At 36.1% G+C, this 24,841-nt stretch overlaps 1 non-coding gene across 1 annotated transcript; it reads right to left on the reverse strand.

Moving 5' to 3' along the window:
• Positions 1–2,971: 2,971 nt before the first annotated feature.
• On the reverse strand, positions 2,972–3,075 carry LOC116629090. The gene has a single exon (XR_004298699.1). It is a non-coding gene; the product is annotated as a U6 spliceosomal RNA (small nuclear RNA).
• Between the last annotated feature and the right edge of the window lie 21,766 nt (positions 3,076–24,841).

The raw sequence follows: 24,841 nt of genomic DNA on the forward strand, positions 1-24,841 counted from the left end.
TAACTATATACATACACAGCTACATCTATACACACTACATATTTAAGAGCAAAGGGGAGTTGCTCTATCTCCATCAACTCTTTATTTTAGCTATTTTGAAGGTAATAATATGTAGAATGTCATATACAATATTAATGTCTCAACAACACGCACTAAGAAATGTGATCTACAGTTACCATTGTTCAACCTGGCATACTAAAATATATGGTAGTATCTGAAATATGTTTAAGAATTATGCTTGAAGTTTAAGATATTAATTTTCAAACCACATATATTTTTCTCTGTCATATATGACAAACTGCAGATATTGTAATATAAAAGCAGTATTTTTATAATTAAAGATAAATGCCTTTCTTCTTTAAATATGTTGATTTTTTTATTAAACAATGAACACTTATTAGAAAAATGTGAATACTGTGCATAAAATTATGATTTAAACCTTCCCCCACTTCTTTCTAAAGATAGCAGCCAAAAACGAAAAAGTCAGGGTGCCTTTGAGGATATTTAATTAAAATCTAATCCCACATTCTTAAAAGCTCACATAAATTAAGCTGTCATTCAGGAGATTTATGCATTCACATTTGCATATTACATACAATTCATCAATTACTCATGTTTGAAAGCAATGCCTTTCCCAGGGTGCTGAACTGCCAACAATGCCAACAGGCACATGCAACCCACAAAACCATACCAACTGGTACCTTGGAGAAAGCCATTTCCATACGGCCTTTCGTTTGCACATTCACAGAGTTCCAAGCATGCTTAGAAAACTATGACTACAATTTGATGGATTCTATTGAGCTAAATTTGTTTGAAAGAGACAATCATTTTACTTAATCTTGGTGCAACTGCATAGTGATAGCAATTCAACAGCCTTCTTGCATTCATGGCAAGTTTTATTTTCTTTTGTTTGTTTGTTTGTTTTAATTTTTAATTTTTTTTATTATGTTATGTTAATCACCATACATTACATCATTAGTTTTTGATGTAGTGTTCCATGATTCATTGTTTGCGTATAACACCCAGTGCTCCATGCAGTACATGCCCTCTTTAATACCCATCACCAGGCTAACCCATCCCCCCACCCCACTCCCCTCTGGAACCCTCAGTTTGTTTCTCAGAGTCCATAGTCTCTCATGGTTTGTCTCCCCCTCTGATTCCCCCCCTTCATGGCAAGTTTTAAAACTACACTAAAGATACAGAATGATTCCTGAGCTTCAGCATAGTCAGACAAAGCAGTTAAGTTAAAAATATTCTCTTCAAGTTAATAGAAGGTAACCATTTATTTAGCATGGTATATTTGAATAAGGTAAAAAAAGTAAAAAATGTATACCTGTGTATGTACATACATACATAATACATGTATACACATACATAAAGTGGGAGAGGTGAAAATATCAAAGTGCAGTGGCTCATTGAGAACACTTGGAAAGCTTTAAGATATGGCAAAAATAAAATGCCCATAACTTTTGCAGACTGCAGTTTTTCCTAAAGACTATTTTTGGGAAGAAAATGGCAAGTCTTTAATAGTATTGTATCTACAAGCAAACAGATGCAAAGGTACATTTTCTCCATGAGCTATAAGCTGTTACAAAATACCTTTAACTTTTTATAATACTGAGAAGAGAGGTCATTCCAGTTGTTCCAAAGGGAAAATGGTATGCTTATAAGACATCACATATAAGAAAAAGAAGAAAGCAATCTAAATGACATCACAGGGTAAGCTATTTCCAGCACAGATCGACAACTGCCACAATATTTTGCATGAGTGTATATCTTAGTGTTTAATATATTTGTTTTAAAATTCCAAACAACCACTGGCTGTAAAAACGTGACACTTGAACCCAGGGACATTTCTCCTTTCATACACAATCTTTTCCCCTCTCCTTCTAAAATTTGTCACCAATTTCTTTATCAGTTGGACATCCAGAAAACTCTCCAAACCTATAGCAACTGGAAAATTTAAATGACCTCCTCACATTTATTTTATATAAGTTATAAGCCTGGATATTAGTGTGAGTGTATACTGCAGTAATATTTAGCAAATGACTTATAGAAATTCAAGTCCATAAAGATATTTTGAGTAGTTATTATTACAAGGAATTGTGTTAGATGTTGTGAGAAATATAAAGGTACATTACACATGGTCAGAGCTCAAAGTCTAATAAGAAAGATATACACATTTACTAATGACTAAAGTACTGACATAAACAATGCATTTGGTCCCAGGTTCTTGAAATCTGGTGATTCTGCCATTGTTGATATTGTTCCTGGCAAGCTATGTGTGTTGAGAGCTTCTCTGACTATCCTCCTCTGGGCCATTTTGCTGTTTGTAACATGATACAGACGGTTGCTGTGGGTCTCATCAAAGCAGTGGACAAGATGGCAGCTGGAGCTGGCAAGGTCACCAAGTCTACCCAGAAAGCTCAGAAGGCTAAATGAATATTATCCCCAATACCTGCCACCCCAGTCTTAATCAGTGGTGGAAGAACGGTCTCAGAATTATTTGTGTCAATTGGCCATTTAAGTTTAATAGTAAAAGACTGGTTAATGATAACAATGCATTGTAAAACCTCCGGAAGGAAAGGAGAATGTTTTGCGGACTATTTGTTTTATTGTGTGTGTGTGGCAGTTTTAAATTATTAGTTTTTAAAATCAGTACTTTTTTTTAAATTTTATTTTATTATGTTATGTTAATCACCATACATTACATCATTAGTTTTTGATGTAGTGTTCCATGATTCATTGTTTGCATATAACACCCAGTGCTCCATTCAAAATGTGCCCTCTTTTAAAATCAGTACTTTTTAATGGAAACAACTTGACCAAAAATCTGTTACAGAATTTTGAGACGCATTAAATCAAAAGTTTAATGAGAAAAAAAATGCATTTGGAGCACAAAAGAGAACTATTCAACCTGAGGAGATCAAAGGAGGTGGCATTTGATTTGGTCTTTAAAGATGAGTAGGATAAATATGAAGACCGCTTTATAAATGTACATGCCTTGTAGAGGGGCCATGCAAATCTTTCTCTGCATCACTCCAATTTCAGTATGTGCGTTGCTGGAAAAAACACGAAATCAAAACTAGCTTGAGAATCTCCTAATGTTCAAAGCAGAAAAAGACCAATAAGAATATGTGAGATAAACATTGTATTTCTAGTTATCTATTATATTCCATGGTACACAGATCAGATAGTTTAGTATAAACTGCATATATATATATATATATATATATATATATATATACATAATATTGACCATTAGCCAATCTTAAAGTCTATTGAGTATTAGTTTGTTTCTGAACATTAGCTAGAATGTTAAGATAGCAATAACAGTGGATTTATTCTATAAGAAAATAGTATTTGTCTTTTATTTCAAGTTGCAAAATCCTGCTTTCCTCCTAACAGATAATACTAATAGGTGTATATTACTTTTGTCATATAAATTTAATGCAAAACCTTATAAGAGGCAGAATTTTTACTATCTGGAATGGGAGAAAATAGTATTATAGGACAAAATATTAAGTGTCCATGTATAATGTTATTCTCCTGACTATAATTTAACCCTGAGAAAAAATATTAGAGCTTGGTTCTGAACAAAAGAATCTCTCACAGGTTATCAGTTTCAGTTAACAATGTGTCCAATATTCCAGCGTTCAGTGTTAAGTTCTTCAAGTCTTCTTCAAATTTTCCACTTCTAAACCCTATTAAACCTATGTGAGTTTTAATTATGATTGAAAAGCTAACTGTAGTTGTATTATAGTCAGAAAAAAATGTATACAGACATATTTTCAGAATAATTATTCATTATAACAATTAAACTGATCAAATAATATCTAAAATATTTTATTCTAAATAAGGCAGTGTAATAGGGACACATACAATTTAAGGTTACTATAACTGAACAGCCAGTGACCATTTACCACTATAATGCTTTTGCCTTACACAACACAGGTCTTAAATCATAACTGCTATTTACAACTAAAAATTGTCTTATAATATCTTTCCCTAAGTGAAGAGTAATGTATTATACCTGCCAAATGTCTCCCTTCAAGAAAGACATATTTCTCCCTTCTTTCAGGAAAAAAAAAGTTAAATGCTATACCCCCAATAACTTTGTTGTTGTTTCTTTATGTTTCAGAGGCACACAGTCCTAATATTGAATAATGTTTTATTGAATTATATGTTTTATTGATTATAAAACAGTTTTTAATTTCTCATGCTTACGTGGTAAATTCCTAATTTCTTAAAGAAAGGAAAATGTTTCCTTGGTGAAAAACCATAGCAGAATTCAAACCAAAGGGAATTCAAATTCTGTTAATAAATAAAACTGCCATAATCCAAATAACAAGACTGACATTTTACCAGATATAGATCAATCTATTCTAAGTTACTCATTATTCTAAACATTACTTAAAAACATCAAAATCCTAGAGGAGAACACAGGCAGTAACTTCTTTGACGTCAGCTGTAGCAAATTCTTACTAGATATGTCTTCTGAGGCAAAGGAAACAAAAGCAAAATTAAACTATTGGACTTCATCAAGATAAAAAGCTGCACAATAAAGAAAACAATCAACAAAACTAAAAGACAACCTTTGGAATGGGATAAGATATTTGTAAATGACATATCTGATAAAGGGTTATTATCCAAAATATATAAAGAATTTATAAAACTCAACACCCAAAAAACAAATATTCCAGTCAAATGGACAGAAGACATAAATAGACACTTTTCCCAAAAAGACATACAGATAGCCAATGACATGTGAAAAGAAGCTCAATATCACTCATCATCAGGGAAATACAAATGAAAACTACAATGAGCTATCACTTCACACTTGTCAGAATGGCTAAAATTAACAACACAGGAAACAACAGATGTTGGTGAGGATATGGAGAAAGGAGAAACCTCTTGCACTCTGTGAGAATGCAAACTGGGGTAGAAACTCTAGAAAAACAGTATGGAGGTTACTCAAAAACTAGAAAATAGAACAATACTATGACCAAGCAATTGCACTTCTAGGTATTTACCCAAAGGATACAAAATACTGAATTGAAGGGGCACATGCACCCCAATGTTTATAGCAGCATTATCAACAACAGCCAAATTATGGAAAGAACCCAAATGTCACCAACTGATGAATGGATAAAGAATCTGAATCTGTGATTCAGCCATATTTATTCAGCCATAAAAAAGAATGAAATCTTGCCATTTGCAACAATGTAGATGGAGCTAGATAGTATTATACTAAGTGAAATAAGTCATTCACAGAAAGACAAATACTGTATGATTTCACTCGTATGTGGAATTTAAGAAACAAAACAGATGAACATAGTGGGAAAAAGAGAGGCAAACCATAAAACAGACTCTTAAATATAGAGAACAAACTGAAGGTTGCTGGAGGGGAGGTGGGTGCGGGGATGGGTTAAATGGGTGATGGATATTAAGGAAGGCACTTGTGATGAACACTGGGTGTTTTATGTAAGTGATGAATCACTAGATTCTACACCTGAAACTAATGTCACACCGTATGTTAACTAATCGGAATTTAAATAAAAACTTTTTAAAAAGTAACTAATGAATTAAAAGCTATTGTAAGTCAGAAATAAAGAGGAAATAAAGTCTCTCAAACATTCATTATAAATAAATTATTAATGTGGAAAAACTCACAATGTTTTCAGTGTTCTAAGTTTATTTTTAAGGATTTTATTTATTTATTTGAGAGCGAGCAACAGAGATAGAGAGAGCAGGAGCTGGGAAGATAGGGAGAAGCAGGCTCCTGCTGAGCAGGGAGCCTGACTTGGGCCTGATTCCAGGACCCTGGGATCATGACTTGAGCTGAAGGCACTTAACCGTCTGAGCCACCCAGGCGCCCCAATTTTTAAACATATCTTAAGGATGGAGATAGTGCAAAATATTTTATGCTGAGAATGTATGAACTGAATGAGATATCTACTCAATTTAGAGAATATTTTGTATATTAGTTGTGTTCCAGTTCAATAGATATAGAAAAAAAATCTATAAATTCAATTCCAGTTCTAACCACATCATTGGATTAAAAAAAAAAAAAAACTAGCTCAGCTTGTGGTTTAGTAAAAATAATAATGATAATAATATGGGTGATTGGATTCTACAAATTAGTAAGGCTTACTAAGTTTTTACATAATTATTTGGCTTAGTTCAAATCCTTATTTTAGATAATAACAAAGGGTTAGACTAATGACTAAATTATAGCACTGTGCAAAAATATCTTGTCTTTTGATATATAACATGCACTTTAAGCAGAACATCCTTCCACACTGCATTTTCATTTTATTTCCTCTCCATATTTTATATATAACAAAAGTGCCCTAAAATTAACTTATGCAATAAATATGCTGTATAATATTTGTCTTCCAGAATATGATATTATATGACATATAACTAGCTGTACAACTTCTCTGTTGGAAAAGACATCACCTAACAAGAAAGATAAATGCTCTATCCATGGTGAAACTCTATCATATGTTGTTTGGGCAAGAAGATAATTGAAAATGACAAAAAGTATGTCAATCAAAATATAGAGATATTAAAATTGCTCAAATACATCTACTGATAATCCACACTGTGCTAAAAGAAGCACAATAATCAAAGTATTTTTCCAAATTATAACTTTAAGGAAGGTCATAATTCTTGCCCCAGGCACAACTAAATATGAAGCCTTTTTAGCACTTTTTTAACAACAGTCTCACCATAAGCACCTATCAATTTTGCTGTCCACAACCCTGTTTCAATCAAAATAAGATCAAGAGTTACATCAGAATATCTATTAATCTCTAACTTACTGAGAGCATCTGTCAGGATAGAAAGAGACAGAAATTAGGTAGGAAACAGATATTGGTAAATTCCCATTGTCAAAATTAGAGGATAAGGCAGTAAAAATCTCAATTCATTTATTTGATATGGCAAATATTTACTGAATTATTAATATTTACTGTTGATTAGCACTCAGTATAGATATAGAATTTGGAAACTATATGCACACACAAATAATATGTATATATACACATTTCCACATCATCAGAGCCTAGTAGAATGCATGCCACATGGTAAACAAATGAACATAGAGGAAGGGAAGGAAAAATAAAATAAGATAAAAGCAGAAAGGGAGACAAACCATAAAAGACTCTTAACTATAGAGAACAAACTGAGGGTTGCTGGAGGGGAGGTGGGTAGGGTAATTGTGTGATGGGCAATAAGGAAGGCACTTGATGTAATGAGCACTGGGTGGTATATGCAACTGATGAATCACTAAATTCTACCCTGAAATTAATAATACACCATATGTTAACTAACTTGAGCTTAAATAAAAGCAAAAAAAAAATGGAATAAAGACAAATGGTAGATGGTATGCCAAGAAATAATAACAAAAAAATAACAAGATAAATAAAATGAGGAATATTTTACAAAGTCTCAAATATAGCCAAATAAAAATGAGAGTGCCCTACATGATATTTAAGTATATAGAACATTACTGTAGTCAACAATACTCCACACCAAAATTTAAATTAGTGACTTTGCGTATTTCCTAGTATTTTGCCTATACTCTATTCTATATCATTATCCAAGCACTGATAAACTTGACCCATAACCTTTCAACAGTTACTGTACATTTTTAGATTAAAGATACTGTCCAAACAAGAATGCAGTAACCAAGGGTTGCTCTGTTAATTCTTTCACATTTTTCTTTTATTTCCTTTGAGTATAATTTACATACAATGTTGCATTCATTTCAGGGGTACGACTTAGTGGTTTGACAAGTTTATACATTATACTATGTTTAACACAAGGGTAGCTACCATCTGTCCTGTTACATCGCTATTACAATATCATTGACTGTATTCCTTATGCTGTGCTTCTTATTCCTGTGATTTATTCATTCCATAACCGAGAGCCTGTATCTCCCTCACCCCTTCATCCATTCTGTCCAACACCTACCCCCTTCCCCTCTGACAACCATCAGTTTGTTATCTGTACTTATAGGTCTAATTCTGCTTTTCCTTTCTTCATTATTTTTTTTTAGATTTCACATATGAGTGCAATCATATAGTGTTTGTACTTCTCAGTCTGATATATTTCACTTAGCATAACACCCTAGGTCCATTCATGTTGTCCCAACGGCACAATCTCATCTTCTCTATGGCTACATAATATTCTGTTTATATATATTACACATTTTCTTTATCCATTCACTTACTGATGGACACAGGTTGCATCCATATATTGGCTATTGTAAATAATGTTGCAATAAGCATAGGAGTGCATATATATTTTTGAATTAGGGTTTTCATTTTCTATGGGTAAATACCCAGTAGTGGAATTATTGGATCATATGGTGTTTCTATTTTTAATTTTTTGAGGAACCTCCATACTGTTTTCCACAGTGGCTATACCAGTTTACATTCCTACTAACAGTGCACAAGTGTTCCCTTTTCTCCACATCATTACCAACACTTGTTATTTCTTGTCATTTTGATTTTAGCCATTCTAACTGGTGTAGGGTGATATCCCATTGTGGTTTTGATTTGCATTTTCCTGATTAGTTATGTTGAGCATTTCTTCATGTGTTTGTTGGTCATCTCTCAATCTTCTTTGGAAAAATGTCTATTCAAGTCCTCTGCTCATTTTTTAATTGTATTGTTTCTTAGTGTTAAGTTGTATAAGTTCTTTATATAATTTGGACATGAACCCCTTATCAGTTATATAATTTGCAAATATCTTCTCCCATTCAGTATGTTGCCTTATAGTTTTGTTGATGGTTTGCTTCACTGTACAAAAGCTTTTTTTTTATTTAAATTCAATTGGCCAAGATAGCATCATTAGTTTTTGATATTGCTGTAGTCCCAATAGTTTATTTTTTTTAATTTTATTTTCTTGCCTTAGGAGACAGATCTAGAAAAATATTGCCATGGCCAACATCAGAGAAATTACTACCTGTGCTGCCTTCTAGGATTTTGGGTTCATGTCTCATGTGTAGGTCTTTAATCCATGTTGACTTTATTTTTGTGTATAGTGTTAGAAAGTGGCCCAGTTTCATTCTTTAACATATAGCTGTCCAGTTTTCTCAGCACGATTTATTGAAGAGACTGTCTTTTTCTCATTGCATATTCTTTCCTCCTTTGTCGTAGATCAATTGACCTTATAATCATAGGTTTATTTATGGGCTCTCTCTTCCGTTCCATTGAATGTGTACATTTTTGTGCCAATACCATGCTGTTTTGATTACTACAGATTTGTAGCATATCTTGAAATCTGGTATTGTGATACCTCCAGCTTTGTTCTTCTTTCTCAGGATTGCTTTGGCTATTTGGGGTCTTCTGTGGTTATATACAAATTTTACTATTATTTGTTCTAGTTTTGTGAAAAATGCTGTGGCATTTTGATAGGGATTGCATTGAATCTTTGGAAATCAATCAACATCTTACACCACATCAACAAAATGAAGGGTAAAAATCATATGATCATTTCAATAGATGCAGAAAAAGCATTTGACAAGAATCAACATCCATTCATGATAAAAAAATTAACAAAGTGGGGTTAGAAGGAACATACCTCAACATAATAAAAACCATATATGAAAAACCCACAGCTAACATCATACCCAATGCTGAAAAAATAAGAGCATTCCCTCTAAGGTCAGGAACAAAACAGGAATGCCCACTCTCACCACTTTTATTCAACATTGTACTGGAAGTCCTAGCCACAGCACTAAGACAAGAAAAAGAAATAAGAGGCATCTATATTGGTAAAGAAGAAGTTAAACTGTCACTACTTTCAGATGACATGAGACTATACACAGAAAATCCTAAAGAGTCCATCAAAAAACTACTAGAAATAATAAACAAGTTAAATAAAGTGGCAGAATACAAAATTAATAACCAGAAATTAGTAACATTTATATACACTAATAATGAAGTAGCAGAAAGAGAAATTTAAAAAACATCATTTACAATTGAACCAAAAGGAATAAAATACCTAAGAATAAACTTAACCAAAGAGGTGAAAGACCACTATCTGTAGTCCAAAAATCATAAAACACTGATGAAAGAAATTGAAGATGACACAAACAAGTAAAGATATTTTATGCTCATGGATTGGAAGAATTAATATTGTTAAAATGTCATATTACCCAAAATAATCCATATTTTTCATTCTTAAGCAGAACTGGAATTTTATAATCACTTCTGTTTGCTGATAACAAAAAACAATATTAGGTATCTGATGCCAGTTTCCCCAACATGTAAAAAGTAACATGACAACAGCCATATAACCTTGAAGAAGGTCCATTAACTATAATCTATCATTGTAAAGTACCTACCCCACTTCTACCATCCAACAATTCACTCATGTACTTTTGTCTGCAATGTTAGCTTTACATTTAGATTGCACAGCTGTGTGGAACAACATAGCACAGTCTTCAACCCCTCCAAACCTCTTGCCCCAAATTAGCAAAATAAAATGTATCTCTCAAGGTCTTCATGGTTACCTTCAAGAATCATTATATAGGAAATCAATGACATATAGGCAAAACAAATATATTATCCCATATTTGTATTCAACTATATAGACAGCCCCAACTGCAAAGCTCTTTAGGTCGTCTGTCCTGAAAAAACACTGAAAAGGAATATATTAAAGCAAAACTTCTATTCAAATTAAAAATGGAAAACTCTTTCTGAGGTAATAAATATTCTAAACCATCTCTTAAAAGACAAAAGGATTTTATTTGTTTGGGTCCTTTCTCTTTTCCTCTTGATAAGTCTGGCCAGGGGTTTATCAATCTTATTAATCTTATTAATCTTATTCAAAGAACCAGCTCCTAGCTCTGTTGACCTGTTCTACTGTTTTTTGGTTTCTATTTCATTGATTTCTGCTCTGATCTTTATTATTTCTCTCCTCCTGCTCGATTTAGGTTTTATTTGCTGTTCTTTTTCCAACTCCTTTAGGTGTAGGGTTAGGTTGTGTATTTGAGACCTTTCTTGTTTCTTGAGAAAAGCTTGTATTGCTATATGCTTTCTTCTTAGGACCGCCTTTGCTGCATCCCAAATATTTTGAACAGTTCTGTTTTCATTTTCATTTGCTTTCATGATTTTTTTAAATTCTTTAATTTCCTGGTTGACCCATTCATTCTTTAGTAGGATGCTCTTTAGCCTCCATGAATCTGAAGTTCTTTCCAACTTTCCTCTTGTGATTGAGTTCCAGTTTCAAAGCTTTGTGGTCCAAAAATATGCATGGAATGATCCCAATCTTTTGGTACCAGTTGAGACCTGATTTGTGACCCAGGACTTGATCTATTCTGGAGAATGTTCCATGTGCACTAGAGAAGAATGTTTATTCTGTTGTTTTGGGATGGAATGTTATGATTATATCTGTGAAGTCCATCTGGTCCAGTGTGTCATTTAAAGCTCTTATTTCCTTGTTGAACTTTTGCTTAGATGATCTGTCCATTTCAGGACCCAAATAAATAAAATCATGAATAAAAGAGGAGAGATCACAACAAACACCAAAGAAATACAAACAATTATAAAAACATATTATGAGCAACTATATGCCAGCAAAATAGATAATCTGGAAGAAATGGATATATTCCTAGGGACATATGAACTACCAAAACTGAACCAGGAAGAAATAGAAAACCTGAACAGACCCATAACCAGTAAGGAAATTGAAGCAGTAATCAAAAATCTCCCAACAAACAAGAGCCCAGGGCCAGATGGCTTCCCAGGGAAATTCTACCAAACATTTAAAGAATTAATACCAATTCTTCTGAAACTGTGCCAAAAAATAGAAATGGAAGGAAAACTTCCAAACTCATTTTATGAGGCCAGCATTACCTTGATCCCAAAACCAGACAAAGACCCCACCAAAAAAGAGAACTACAGACCAATATCCCCGATGAACATGAATGCAAAAATTCTCACCAAAATAGTAGCCAGTAGGATCCAACAGTACCTTAAAAGGATTATTTACCACGACCAAGTGGGATTTATTCCTGGGCTGCAAGGTTGGTTCAACATCCACAAATCAATCAATGTGTTACAATACATTAATAAAAGAAAGAACAAGAACCATATGATCCTCTCAATAGATGCAGAGAAAGCATTTGACAAAGTACAGCATCATTTTTTGATTAAAACCCTTCACAGTGTAGGAATAGAAGGTACATATTTCAATATCATAAAAGCCATCTATGAAAAGCCCACAGAGAATATTCTCCATGGGGAAAAATTGAGACCTTTTCCCCAAAGGTCAGGAACATGGCAGGGATGTCCACTATCACCACTGCTATTCAACATAGTACAAGAAGTCCTAGCTTCAGCAATCAGACAACAAAAAGAAATAAAAGGCATCCAAATCAGCAAAGAAGAAGTGAAACTCTCACTCTTTGCAGATGATAGGATACTTTATGTGGAAAACCCAAAAGACTCCACCCCAAAACTGCTCGAACTCATACAGGAATTCAGTAAAGTGGCAGGATATAAAATCAATGCACAGAAATCAGTGGCATTTCTATACATCAACAACAAGACAGAAGAAAGAGAAATTAAGGAGTTGATCCCATTTACAATTGCACCCAAAACCATAAGGTACCTAGGAATAAATCTAACCAAAGAGGCAAAGAATCTGTACTCAGAAAACTATAGAATACTCATGAAAGAAATTGAGGAAGACACAAAGAAATGGAAAAACATTCCACGCTCATGGATTGGAAGAACAAATATTGTGAAAATGTCTATGCTACCTAGAGCAATCTACACATTTAATGCAATCCCTATCAAAATACCATCAACTTTTTTCACACAATGGAACAAATAATCCTAAAATTTGTATGGAACCAGAAAGGACCCTGAATAGCCAGAGGAATGTTGAAAAAGAAAAGCAAGCCGGTGGCATCACAATTTTGGACTTCAAGCTCTATTACAAAGCTGTAATCATCAAACAGTATGGTACTGGCACAAAAACAGACACATAGATCAATGGAACAGAATCAGAGAGCCCAGACATGGACCCTCAACTCTATGATCAACTAATCTTTGACAAAGCAGGAAAGAATGTCCAATGGAAAAAAGACAGTCTCTTCAACAAATAGTGTTGGGAAAATTGGACAGCCACATGCCGAAGAATGAAACTGGACCATTTCCTTACACCACACACAAAAATAGACTCTAAATGGTGGAAAGACCTAAATGTGAGACAGGAATCCCTTAAAATCCTTGAGGAGAACACAGGCAGCAACTTCTTCGACCTCAGCTGCAGCAACATCTTCCTAGAAACATCATCAAAGGCAAGGGAAATAAGGGCAAAAATGAACTATTGGGACTTCATCAAGATAAAAAGCTTTTACACAGCACAGGAAACAGTCATCAAAACCAAGAGACAACCGACAGAATGGGAGAAGATATTTGCAAATGACATATCAGATAAAGGGCTAGTATCCAAAATCTATAAAGAACTTATCAAACTTAACACGCAAAGAACAAATAATCCAATCAAGAAATTGGCAGAAGACATAAACATACACATCTGCAAGGAAGACATCCAAATGGCCAACAGACACATGAAAAAGTGCTCAACATCACTCGACATCAGGGAAATCCAAATCAAAACCTCAGTGAGATACCACCTCACACCAGTCAGAATGGCTAAAATTAACAAGTCAGGAAACGACAGATGTTGGCGAGGATGTGGAGAAAGGAGAACCCTCCTACACTGTTGGGGAGAATGCAAGCTGGTGCAGCCATTCTGGAAAACAATATGGAGGTTCCTCAAAAAGTTGAAAATAGAGCTATCATACAACCCAGCAATTGCACTACTGGGTATTTACCCCAAAGATACAAATGTAGTGATCCAAAGGGGTATGTGCACTCCAGTGTTTATAGCAGCAATGTCCACAATTGCCAAACTATGGAAAGAGCCAAGATGTCCATCAACAGATGAATGGACAAAGAAGATGTGATAAACACACACACACACACACACACACACACACACACACACACAATGGAATATTATCCAGCCATTAAAAAAATGAAATCTTGCCATTTACAATGATGTGGATGGAACTAGAGGGTATCATGCTAAGTGAAATAAGTCAATCAGAGAAAGACAAGTATCATATGATCTCACTGATATGAGGAATTTGAGAAACAAGACAGAGGATCATAGGGGAAGGGAGGGAAAAATGAAACAGGATGAAACCAAAGAGCGAGCAAACCATAAGAGACTCTTAATCTCAGGAAACAAACCGAGGGTTGCTGGAGTGGAGGGGGGTGGCAGGGATGGCGTGGCTGGGTGATGGACATCGGGGAGGGTATGTACTATGGTAAGCACTGTGAATTGTGTAAGACTGATGAATCACTAACCCTGAAACAAATAATACATTATATGTTAATAAACAAAAAAAGACAAAAGGAATCAAGTCAGGGCAGGGAAGGCTTAAGACATCAACTTGATATCCTACAATATTATATACATAGCTCTTCTATGTTGTCAAAATTATGGCCAATTTCATTGGATCTGGTGCCCCTTACTTCAAGGAGCCTATAGGTATCTGTCATAATCTATGGTATTTGAATGTGGACTACTTAGGAATGTCCCCCCACTCGTGTGCTCTCTCTCTCTCTCAAATAAATAAAACCTTTTAAAAATAGTATACATTTCTCTTTTTTTTTTAAGAGACTTGGACTTTCAGTCATTTTAATTCATTGTAGGTCTTCCTGTTCTTAATAGCCAAAAGCTATTCGTCCCTCTATGACCTCTCTGCTGCTATCCCCAATCTTTATCTATACCTGTCTTAAGGCATTTGCACTTCTTCCCTTTTATTTAAGTAATAAATACATAAAATCATGCGTTATTTCTCCCACTAGATTCATCAAGAGGCAAGGAGGAACTGATTCTGTGCCTACATATATTCCTACAATGCCCAGTATAGTTCTTTGAATATTATACACATGAAAATATAATTATAGATATATAATGGGCTGAAAGATAGTTAACATGTTTCTCAAAGTACAATAATTAACAGGATGGTTCAAGGAATAGGATATTATGGTTAATGTCTGTAACTGAGCTTTACCATCAGAATCTGCTCAAAAGTGGCAATTTAAATAGTTTTTAAAGTCCTGTGTTTTAATATCCTTCCAAAATATGTTTGAACAATTTCTTAGTTTTGTAAATACAAGCTTATAACAAAATAGGATTTTTCTCAGATGAGCAGAAGTCTTGCTATAGCTTACAGTCATTACTCTGGACATAATTAACCATTGTGCCATACTAGAGATGCAGTGAGCAAATAAAATTGAAGTGAAATGAGTACTGATTTCAAGGTATTTCTTGAATTATATTATCATGCCATGTCCTCCTTAAAGATAAATAGAATTCTACAGGGAAATATGTTTAATTGAGGATTTAAAGTAGTTATTTTTCAGTTAATCTTGGCTTTGTTGCACCATTACCAAGCATTTCCTGCCAGCTCCATAAATGAACAAGACATCTAAATACCATTTAAAAATATATACTATGTAAATATACATATGTGTGTATATATACATAAACATATATGTGTGTGTATATATAACCATTGTGATAAGAAATAGTTTGCAATGATACATAGGCATTCTACAGTTCTTCATGGAAATTGCAGACTTGTGCATTTATTTGCAAAAAGGAATAAAGAGTGTATTAATTAGGTGAACAATATGTGTGCAAATCCCCTCTTGCAAAAATATTCTCATTGCAATGAAAATCATATGATGCCAACTGACTTTCTAATTTCAGTTTTGTATTCTGTGTCCATCATCTGCACTGATTTCACCATATGCATTCTTCTTTTGTGTCAATGTAATGCAAAAATATGACAACCAAAACATTACTTTCAAGGAAGGAATGTGCTCTATTCTAAGGAAAATATTTGTTTTATACAAAAATACATCAAAGAGAAATGTAAAAAACTATTCAAATTCTCAGAGGGGTGCCAGGAAGATGGCGTAAGAAGACCCTAAGCTCATCCCATCCTATATTTACAACTAGATATCAGTCATATCCAAGTCAATAAACCAGACAGAAATCCAAAGACTAGCAAAACAAACTCCACAACTAATGTAGAGAAGAAGCCACAACAGAGAGATTAGGAAGGACAGAAATGGTGATTGGGAGCTGCCTGCAGGAGGGAGGGAACTGCTGTCCCAGAGAGGGAGAAGAACCAGGGAGCCCACACAGGAAACACAAATCCCCCTAACATCTAGCCTTGAAAACCAGAGGGGTGAATTCTGTGAGTTTTTATAAACAGTGGAACTTGGAGGCTGGAGCTTTAAAAGTCAGTGGAATCAACATTGGGTGAGCCATGAGGACAAGTGTTAGCCAGTTCTCCATCATTAAAAAGACAACAGCTCAAGAAGAGACAACATAGAAAGGACAGCTTGCACAATGGGAGGGAGATCTGTTTATACAGATTTCAATGCATGTTGGGGAAACTTCTCTGGGAACAAAGGAGCTGGCAGTCAGTCACCATTTTTATCCCCCAACTCACAGCATAATCACAAAGCTACCTGCAGATGCAGTGCTGCAGAGACACTCGCTACCCAAACTGCTGGCAGAGTGCCATGCCCACAAGTTCTCTTGAGGGCTCCCCCACTCCAAGCCTCCTGGACTCGGCCCTAGGCTCAGCATAATTTTTGTTAATGCTGCACATCCCACCCAGCTGCTGCACACAGATGTGGCTTTCTTCAACCACTGCACTCTATGCCCAGCCACCAAGCACACAGATGCCACATGGCACAACCTGCCACCAGGTGCAGACACTGGGCCTAGCCACTGTGCACAAAAGGCTATGGGACCCTGGCCTACTGTGCACCATGTGCCCAGCTGCTGTGCTCAGGGAATCACCTAGGACTAACAGCTCATTGCAAATTTTCCTAACACTGGCACCCCAACCCCGAGCCTTTCTGCTGTCATGCCCCAACAAAGCCAGCCTGCCTGGATCTCACTAACATCACAGAGAGCAAACACAACTCATAACAGGCAAAGTCAGTGCAGACATCTGGACTGAAAGGAAAAGTGACTCAGACACAATAGCACAACACAAGCAACATACATAGCAAACTCTCATGAAGTGGCAGGTTCTGGTGAACAGGGGATACTGCATGGTAGGGCACTACAGGAACTCTTCTTCATAAAGCCACTACTTTCAAGAGCAGAAGACAAAGCTAACTTCCTTAACACAAAGAAACACAAAGAGAGAAGTAAACAGAATGAAGAGACAGAGGAATATTTTTCAAATGAAAGAACACAAAAAATCAGAGCAGGAGATCTAGCCAAAGAGAAATAAGTAATATGCTTCATGCAGAATTTAAAGTAATCATCATAAAGGTACTCACTGGGACATTGGAGGAAGAAGGCAGCAGAATAGGAGAACCCTAGGATCCTCTGGGCCCATGAACACTAGATAACTATCAAACCACCCTAAATACCCCAGAAATCAACCTGAAGACTCACAGAACAAACTCCACAATAAAAGGGAGAGAAGAGGCACATTGAAGAGGTTAAGAAGTGCAGAGACATGGTTTAGGGGAGAAAGGAATCTTGGGTGCTGCAGAGGGGAGGAAGCCACAGTCACCGAGAAGGGTAGGGGGGTGTAGCACAGAGGAGAACACACAAAGGGAACATGTCTTCAAAGCCATTGGCGTGGAAAATGAGTAGGGATGAATTTTGTGAGTTCCTACAACCAGCAGGACTTAAAGTCTAGAATTATTAAGGTCAGCAGGCTTGACTGAGATACACCTGGAGGGTACTGCCCTGTTCCTAGAGAGAACGCAGGAAAACAGCTCAGAAGCAGACAGTGTGGAAACAGCAATTTGAAGAACAACAGGGGCACACAGGGGGGAGATTATTCTCTCTTCTTGGACATGTCCCTGAGAGGTAGCATTTATGGAGATGCCTCTCCAGGAACAAAGCTGCTGGCTGGCACAATTTAACTCCCTCCCTCCTCAGCATAAACACAGAGCCACCTGCAGGAAGCAACCCAGCACCAACACTGGCTGCCTACTTGTTTAGACCAAGCCCTACCTTCCTAAGCTCAAGCTGAACTACCCTTCTCAGTCAAGCTTGCCTCAGTCCCAGCCCAGAGGAACCCTCCCCCAGAAGACAAGCAAAAACTCTTGTCCACGCCACCACAGCCAACCAGAGAGTTCTGAAGGCCTTAGTTCTGGTAGAAGAGGTGATAAGTCTCATTTAATAAGCAGACCAAAGCTCACCTATTTAAAATGCACCACATTCATGCAAGGGATCAGAAATCATTGACAGCTAGCAATATGGACCTCTGCAGACAACTGGCCTGAAGGATAGAGCAGCCAAAACACAACATCACAGTGCAGGTAACACACACTAGAGGCATTCCCTGAAGTGCCAGATCCTGGGCACTACAGGAACTCATCTTCCTAAGGTCATTACTTTCCAGAGCAGCAGACATAACTGGCTTTTCTAATACAGAGAAGAAAGCAGAGACTTAGATAAATGCAAAGACAGAGGAATTTATCCCAAATGAAAACAAAGTAAAGTCATGGCCAGAGTTCTAGGTGAAACAGGTATAAGTTACAAGAAAGATGGAGAATTTAAAGCAATAATCAGAAGGATACTAACTGGACTTAAGAAAAGAGTACAAGACATGAAATAGACCCTTACCACAGAGACAAAAGAGTTTAAAAAGAATCAACCAGAAATGAAGAATGCAATAAGTGAGATTAGAAACAAGTTTGATGCAATTAACAGGATGCTGGAAGAAGCAGGGGGGAAAATTGTGACATAAAAGACAAAATAATGGGAAATAATGAAACTAAATAAAAGAGAGAAAATTATGCAACATGAGGATACACTTAGGGAAATCAGTAACTACATCAAATGTAGTAACATTTGTATTATAGGAGTCCAAAATGAAGAAGATAGAGAAAGGGGGTAGAAAATATATTTGATGAAAAAATAGCTGAAAACTTCCCTAATCTGGGGAACAAAAAGTCATGCAGAGTCAAGAGGAACAAAGAACTCCCATCAAAATCAACAAAAGCAGGCCAACACCAAGACATATTGCAATTAAACTTACAAAATACAGTGATAAACAAACAAAAAAAATTAAAGAAGCAAAAAAAAAAAAAAAAAAAAGAGGTCGTTAACTTACAAAGAAAAGCCCATAAGGCTGCCTGGAAATATCTCAACAGAAACTTGGAGAGACAGAAGAGAAAGGCATGATATAGTCAAAGTACTGAAAGGGAAAAATACGCAGCCAACAATACCCTATCCAGCAACACTATCATTCAGGAAAGAAGGTGAGATAAAAAGTTTCCCAGACAAACAAGAACTAAAGGAATTTATGACCACTACAACAGCCCTGCAAGAAATATTAAAGGGGACTCTTTGAGTGAAAAGGAGAGACCAAAATTGACAAAGACAAGAGAGGATCAGAGAAAATCTCCAGAAACAATGACAAAACAAGTAATAAAATGGCACTAAACACATATCTATCAATAATTACTTTGAATACAAATGAACTAAATGTTCCAAACAAGACATAGGGAGTCAGAATGGATTAAAAAAAAAAAAAAAAAAAAGACCCATCTATCTTCTGCTGATAAGAGATTCATTTCAGACCTAAATACACCTGCAGATAGAAAGTGAAGAGATGAAGAAATTTTTATCCCACAAATGAATGTCAAAAGAAAGCCAGAGTAACAATACTTATGTGGGACAAACTAGACTTTAAAACAAAGAATGTAACAAGAGATAAAGGAGGGCACTATATCATAACAAAGGGGACAATCAAGCAAGAAGATCTAACAATTGTAAATATTTATGCCTCCAATACTGGAGCACCCAAATATATAAAACAATTACAAACATTAGGGAACTAATTGAGGATAACACAATAATAGTAGGAGAGTTTAACACCCCAGTTACATCAATGGACACATCATCTAAACAGAAAATCAAAAAGGAAACCATGACTTTGACTGACACACTGGATCAGATGGACTTAACAGATATATTCAGAACGCTCCAACCTAAAACAGCAGAATACACATTCTTTTCAAGTGTGCATGGGACATTCTCCAGAATAGATCAAATGTGAGGTCACAAATCAGGACTCAACAAATACAAAAAGACTGAATACATACCATGCAACTTTTCTAACCACAACATGATGAAACTATAAGTCAACCACAAGAAAAAAATTAGAAAGATCACAAATACATAGAGGTTAAACAACATGCTACTCAACAATGAATGGCTCAACCAGGAAATCAAAGACAAAATTTAAAAATACATGGACAGAAATGAAAATAAAAACACAATGATACAAAACCTTTGGGATACAGCAAAAGCAGTCCTCTGAGGGAAGTATAGAGCAATTAAGGCCTACCTCAAGAAGCAAGAAAAATCTCAAATAAACATTCTCACATTGTATCTAAAGGAACTACAAAAAGAAACACAAAACCAGAGGAAGGAAGGAAATAATAAAGTTCAGAGCAAAAATAAATGATATAGAAACTAAAAAAAAAATAGAACAGATCAATAAAACCAGGAGCTGGTTCTTTGAAAAAAATTAATAAAATTTATAAACCTCTAGCTAGAATTATCAAAAAAAAAAAAAAAAAGAGAAAAACCCAAATAAATAAAAGCACAAATGAGAGGGGAGAAATAAAAACCAATGGTACAGAAAGACAATTATAAGGAAACATTATGAAAAACCATATGCCAACAAATTGAACAAGGAACAAATGGATAAATTCCTAGAAACATAAACTACCAAAATTGAAAGAGGAAGAAATAGAAAATTTGAACAGACTGATAACCAGCAAAGAAATTGAGTCAATAATCAAAAAACTCCCAAAAACAAAAGTCAAAGTCCAGATGGCTTCAAAGGAGAATTCTACCAATCATTAAAAGAAAATTAATACCTATTCTTCTCAAAATGATCCAAAAGATAGAAATGGAAGTAAAACTTCCAAACTCATCTTATGATGTCAGCATTACCCTGATACCAAAGCCAGATAAAGAGCCCATCAAGAGGAGGAGCAAGATGGCAAAGGAGTAGGAGACCTAAATTTCCTCTGGTCCCAGGAATTCACCTAGATAGGGATCAAACCATTCTGAACACCTACAAACTCAACAGGAGATGGAAGAAAAGAATAGAAGCAACTCTCTAAACAGAAAAGCGACCAGTTTCTGGAAGGTAGGATGTGCGGAGAAGTGAATCCGAGGGGATATTTGGGAAGATAGGTGGCGGGGGAGGGGGCCTCCGTCAGCCAGATCCCGGCAAGTGATAGAGCCGAGGAGCACAAAATCGGAAATTTTAAGAGTCGGCTCTGCTGAGGGACGTCGTTCCAGTGGCTAAGCGGTGGGTGGAACACTTGCTGAGACAGGGTGGTCTCAAACGCTCAGGGTCACAGAAAGACTGGGCATGCCTGAGTGCAGCAGAGCTCCCAGGTATCAGAGCAGGGAAGCCAGCTGCAGAGACGGGGCCAAGGAGTGGGCTCTCAGCTCGGGGTTGCCATAAACCATGATCCGCGGCACAGGTGGGCCACTGCTCTTCCAGCAGGGACACAACAAGCAGCAGATCGGGGACACACCCCTTCCTCCCCCTAGAAGGTGTGGTGCGGGAGTGCACCACAGTAATCTACTGGGTTAGGAGACTCCACCAGTGCCAGAGATAGAAATGATCGGCCACAGGCCGGGTGAGCACGGAGTGCGGCTGGAGAATGGGAAGATGGGAGTGATTGACTGCTTTTCTCTGGGGGCTCACTGAGCAGTGGGGCCCCAAGTTCTCGGCTCCTCTGGGGTGGAAATTGGGAGGCTGCCATTTTCACTCTCGTCCTCCAAAGCTGTACAGAAAGCTTGCAGGGAACAAAAGCTCCCAAGAGCAAACCCGAGTAGATTACTTAGCCCGGCCTTGGCAAGGGCAGGGCAATTCCGCCACCGGCAAAGATATTTGAGAACCACGGCAACAGGTCCCTCCCCCAGAAGATCAGCAAGAACAGCCTGCCAAGACCAAGTTTACCGATCAATGAGAATGGCAGAACTCCAGAGCTAGGGGAATACTGCACATAGAATTCATGGCTTTTTTCCCATGATTCTTTAGTCTTTCAAAATTAATTTTTTTTAATTTTCTTTTTTCTTTTTTTTCTTTTTCTTTTTCCCTTTTTCAACCAACATCTTACCAATCCCTTTTTTAAGAAATCTCTTTTATTTTTCATTTTTAGAGTCATATTCAATCCCTTCATAGTAGTTAACCTTAGTTTTGGTATATATATATATATATATATATATATATATATATATGTTGTTTTCTCTTTAAATTTGGGGATACAGTTTCTTCGAACAGACCAAAATATACCCTAAATCTCTAGTGTATGGCTTTGTTCTACTCTCCTGCCTGATCACATTCTCTCCCCCTTTTTTTTTAAATCCTCTTCTTTCTTTTTTCAACCAACTTCTTACCAATTCCTTTTATAAAATCATTTATAATTCTCATCTTTACAGTCATATTCCATCCCTTCATTGTATTTACCCTTATTTTGTACATATATAAGCTTTTCGGTCTTTAAAATTTTGGGAGGCACTTTCTTCTAACAGACCAAAATACACCCAAAACCTAGTGTGTGGCACTGACCTATGCACCAGACTGATCATATTTGATCATATTCTGTTTTTTTGTTTGTTTGTTTGTTTTATCTTTTTCTTTTCTTTTTTTTTTCTTTTTTCTTTCTTACCATTTCTTTTCCCCCAGTTTCAGGTCTCTTCTGATTTGTTTAGTGTATATTTTTCTGGGGTCATTGTTACCCTGTTCTCTCATTCATCTATTCTCCTCTGGACAAAATGACAAGATGGAAAAAATCACCTCAAAAAAAAAGAACAAGAGGCGGTACCGACTGCCAGGGACCTAATCAATATGGACATAAGTAAGATGTCAGAACTACAGTTCAGAATGACGATTCTAAAGATACTAGCTGGGATTGAAAAAAGCATGGAAGATATTAGAGAAACCCTTTCTGGAGAAAGAAAAGAACTAAAATCTAACCAAGGCGAAATCAAAAAGGCTATTAATGAGGTGCAATCAGAAATGGAGGCTCTAAATGCTAGGATAAATGAGGCAGAAGAGTGAAGTAGTGATAGAGAAGACCAAATGATGGAAAATAAAGAAGCTGAGAAAAAGAGAGATAAAAAACTACTGGATCACAACGGCAGAATTCCAGAGATAAGTGATACCATAAGGTGAAACAATATTAGAATAATTGGGATCCCAGAAGAAGAAGAAAGAGAGAGAAGGGCAGAAGGTATATTGGAGCAAATTATAGCAGAGAACTTCCCTAATTTGGGGAAGGAAACAGGCATCAAAATCCAGGAGGCACAGAGAACCCCCCTCAAAATCATTAAAAATAGGTCAACACCCCGACATCTAATATTAACTCACGACTCTCAGAGACAAAGAGAAAATCCTGAAAGCAGCTTGGGAGAAGAGATCTGTAACCTACAATGGTAGAAATATTAGATTGGCAGCAGACCTATCCACGGAGACCTGGCAGGCCAGAAAGGACTGGCATGATATATTCAGAGCACTAAATGAGAAAAATATGCAGCCAAGAATACTATATCCAGCTAGGCTGTCATTGAAAATAGAAGGAGAGATAAAAAGCTTCCAAAACAAAAAATAATTAAAATAATTTGCAAAACCAAACCAGCCATACAAGAAATATTGAAAGGGGTTCTCTAAGCAAAGAAAGAGCCTGAAAGTAACATAGACCAGAAAGTAACACAGACAATACACAGTAACAGCAACCTTACAGGCAATACAATGGCACTAAATTCATATCTTTCAATAGTTGCCCTGAATGTAAATGGGCTAAATGCCCCAATCAAAAGACACAGGGTATCAGATTGGATAAAAAAAAAACAAGACCCATCGATATGCTGTCTTCAAGAGACTCATTTTAGACCCAAAGACACCCCCAGATTGAAAGTGAGGGGGTGGAAAATAATTTACCATGCTAATGGACACCAAAAGAAAGCTGGGCTGGCAATCCTTATATCAGACAAATTAGATTTTAAACCAAAGACTGTAATAAGAGATGAGGAAGGACACTATATCTTACTTAAAGGGTCTATCCAGCAAGAAGATCTAACAATTGTAAATATCTATGACCCTAACATGGGAGCAGCCAATTATATAAGCCAATTAATAACAAAAGCAAAGAAACACATCAACAACAATACAATAATAATGGGGGACTTTAACACCCCCCTCACTGAAATGGACAGATCATCTAAGCAAAAGATCAACAAGGAAATAAAGACTTTAAATGAAACACTGGACCAAATGGACTTCACAGATATATTCAGAAAATTCCATCCCAAAGCAACAGAATACACATTCTTCTCTAGTGCCCATGGAACATTCTCCAGAATAGATCACACCCTAGGTCACAAATCAGGTCTTGACCAGTACCAAAAGACTGGAATCATTCCCTGCATATTTTCAGACCACAATGGAAAGTCAGAAAGAACTCAAATACATGGAGGTTAAAGAGCATCCTACTAAAGAATGAATAGGTCAACCAGGAAATTAAAGAAGAATTAAAAACAAATTCATGGAAACAAATGAAAATGAAAACACAACTGTTCAAAACCTTTGGGATGCAGCAAAGGCAGTCCTAACAGGAAAGTATATAGCAATACAAGCCTTTCTCAAGAAACAAAAAAGGTCTCAAATACACAACTGAAACCTACACCTAAGGGAGCTGGAGAAAGAACAGGAAAT

This window comes from Phoca vitulina, unplaced genomic scaffold (genome assembly GCF_004348235.1).
Source record: "Phoca vitulina isolate PV1807 unplaced genomic scaffold, GSC_HSeal_1.0 scaffold268, whole genome shotgun sequence".
NCBI lineage: Eukaryota > Metazoa > Chordata > Mammalia > Carnivora > Phocidae > Phoca > Phoca vitulina.